This window comes from Triticum dicoccoides, chromosome 7B (assembly GCF_002162155.2).
Source record: "Triticum dicoccoides isolate Atlit2015 ecotype Zavitan chromosome 7B, WEW_v2.0, whole genome shotgun sequence".
NCBI classification, from domain to species: domain Eukaryota; kingdom Viridiplantae; phylum Streptophyta; class Magnoliopsida; order Poales; family Poaceae; genus Triticum; species Triticum dicoccoides.
In genome coordinates, this window is record NC_041393.1 from 579,506,535 (window position 1) to 579,509,825 (window position 3,291).

Sequence of the window (3,291 nt, forward strand, 5' to 3'; positions counted from 1 at the left end):
GTGTTTAATGTTCTTTTTTCAGAAAAAATCACTACACGGCCAATAACTTAGCGCTGGCGCCACTTTAGTCCCTGGTTACAAATATCCGAAAATACATCACCAAACTTGCTCTAAGGGTCACATACGGTCCAAAATATGATTTGCTCTATGTATATGCTGATTTGGCACTGGTCAAGTCGATCCATGTGGGCGTTGACTGCCACATGTACCCAACTCACTCGAATACGCGTGCACGCGTTTTTTTTTTTTTTGCAAAACTGCTAGTTATTAATAGATCCCACCACCTGGTCGGATCGAACCACCAATCTGCCCCTCCACCTGGTCGGATCGAGCAACCGATCTGCCCCCCACCTGGTCCGACCGAGCCCACCCGCTCCAGCCGAGTCTACCCGCTGCCCTCTCCCTCGCTCTATGCTCTCCCAACCCTAGCTCGCAAACTCCATCGTCGTCGCCGCCCTCCGCCGCATTGCCGCCGCCGCCGCCATCTCTCCTCATGTCATCTTCGAGCTCTGTTTGATCTGGGCTACGTGGCCGCTCCGTTGTAGTTCCATTGATCCCGTGCCCTGACTGTGGCGAGCAGGTCAAGTTCTACCGCTCTGGCACCGACGAGCACGAGGGGTGGGTCTTCTACAGGTGCACCAAACACCAGGTCAAGCTCCATATCGCTTCACCTGTGATTTCCTGTTCTACATCAGATTGATCTATAAGACTGCATTAGGGTTTTGGGTCAGATTACGGTACTGCAATTGGTTGGTGATCTGTGATTTATGGTGGATGCTGCTGAATATGTTGTGTTTACTCTGTTTTATAGTTAACTGAATATGCCCTAATAGTTAACTGAACTTTATGGTTAACTGAACTTTCTCAATTAACTGAATATGTTGTGTTTCCTCTGTTTTATAGGTCATCTGTGATTTTTGGCGTTGGGAGCTTGAATATGTGCAGCATCTTATTGAACATAGGGTTCTTGTTGGTGATGCTGCTGTGGATGCAATAGGAGCAACTGAGGATAAAAGGGAGGAGCTTGAGAGGAAGAGGACTGAAGAAATGAACACAAGAAGCGTAGCTGGAAGGGGCATGGCTGGGAGAGGTGCTGGCAGAGTTGATTTTGGGTCTTTTGGCACCCCTAGTGAGAAGAAGAACTTTGCTACCAAGCAGCAAGTTGCTATGCTACTTGGCTTAGGTAGAGAAATCCTAGTGCTGCTGAAGCTGGTTATGGTTGATGTTATCGTGCTTTGTGTGTTGTGTTTCATAGTAGTTATGCAGAAGTAGATTAAGTAGTTATGGTGCTTTGTGTGATGTAGTGAAATCAGTGATCACACTAAGTAGATTAAGTACTTGTTTTGGGTTTGGATGCATGCTTTGATGTTTGTAATGGTTGCATGTTGTGATGGTTGTAATGGATAACTGATCAAGTAATATGAAGTCTGGAGTTATGTACCAATGTTGTTATGTTATCTTGGTATGTTGAATATGTACCAATGTTGTTATGTTACTTCTATATTTAAACAACAACACATCATGTCAATTCAATTCTAATCATTTCACAACATATCACAGTTGAGAACCAAATCCATTGCACTTAAAATTCAGTTGACAGGCAAGATAAATTCAGTTGACAACCAAATCCATTTCACAACATAGTTAGACAAATTCAGTTTACACAGGGACAAGAACAAGATAAGTTCAGTCAAAATCATTCAGCATCCCCTTAAGCTTCCTTATCTTGTCCTTGGTCTCCTCTTTGTGTTTGAATAAGTCATGATGTTGTTTGGGAATGTAGTAATTTCAAAAAAAAATCCTATGCACACGCAAGATCATGGTGATGCATAGCAATGAGAGGGGAGAGTGTTGTCCACGTACCCTCGTAGGCCGTAAGTGAAAGCGTTAGCACAACACGGTTGATGTAGTCGTACGTCTTCATGATCCGACCGATCCAAGTACCGAACGTACGGCACCTCTAAGTTCAGCACACATTCAGCTCGATGACATCCCTCGAACTTCGATCCAGCCGAACTTCAAGCGAGAGTTCCGTCAGCACGACGGCGTGGTGACGATGATGATGTTCTACCGACGCAGGGCTTCTCCTAAGCACCACGATATTATCGAGGTGGAATATGGTGGAGGGGGGCACCGCACACGGCTAAGAGATCAATGATCAATTGTTGTTGTGTCTAGAGGTGCCCCCCTGCCCCAGTATATAAAGGAGCAAGGGGGGGACAGGGCGGCCGGCCAGGAGGGGCGCGCCAGGAGGAGTCCTACTCCCACCGGGAGTAGGACTCCCTCCTTTCCTTGTCCAACTAGGAGAGGGGGAAGGAAGGGAGAGAGGAGAGGAAGGAAAGGGGGGCGCCGCCCCCTCCTTGTCCTATTCGGACTAGAGGGAGAGGGGGCGCGTGGCCTGCCCTGGCCGCCCCTCCTCTTCTCCACTTTGGGCCCATGAGGCCCATTAACCCCCTGGGGGGTTCTGGTAACCCCCTAGTACTTCGATATATATCCGATAACCCCCGGAACCATTCCGGTGTCCAAATATAGTCGTCCAATATATCAATCTTCATGTCTCGACCATTTCGAGACTCCTCGTCATGTCCGTGATCACATCCAGGACTCCGAACTATCTTCGGTACATCATAATATATAAACTCATAATATAACTGTCATCTTACTTTAAGCGTGCGGACCCTACGAGTTCGAGAACTATGTAGACATGACCGAGACACGTCTCCGTTCAATAACCAATAGCGGAACCTGGATGCTCATATTGGCTCCTACATATTCTACGAAGATCTTTATCGGTCAAACCGCATAACAACATACGTTGTTCCTTTTGTCATTGGTATGTTACTTGCCCGAGATTTGATTGTCGGTATCTCAATACCTAGTTCAATCTCGTTACCGGCAAGTCTCTTTACTCGTTATGTAATGCATCATTCCGTAACTAACTCATTAGTTACATTGCTTGCAAGGCTTATAGTGATGTGCACTACCGAGAGGGCCCAGAGATACCTCTCTAACAATCGGAGTGACAAAACCTAATCTCGAAGTACGCCAACTCAACATGTACCTTTGGAGACACCTGTAGAGCTCCTTTATAATCACCTAGTTACGTTGTGACGTTTGGTAGCACACAGAGTGTTCCTCCGGTAAACGGGAGTTGCATATTCTCATAGTTGTAGGAACATGTATAAGTCATGAAGAAAGTAATAGCAACATACAAAACGATCAAGTGCTAAGCTAACGGAATGGATCAAGTCAATCACATCATTCTCCTAATGATGTGATCCCACTGATCAA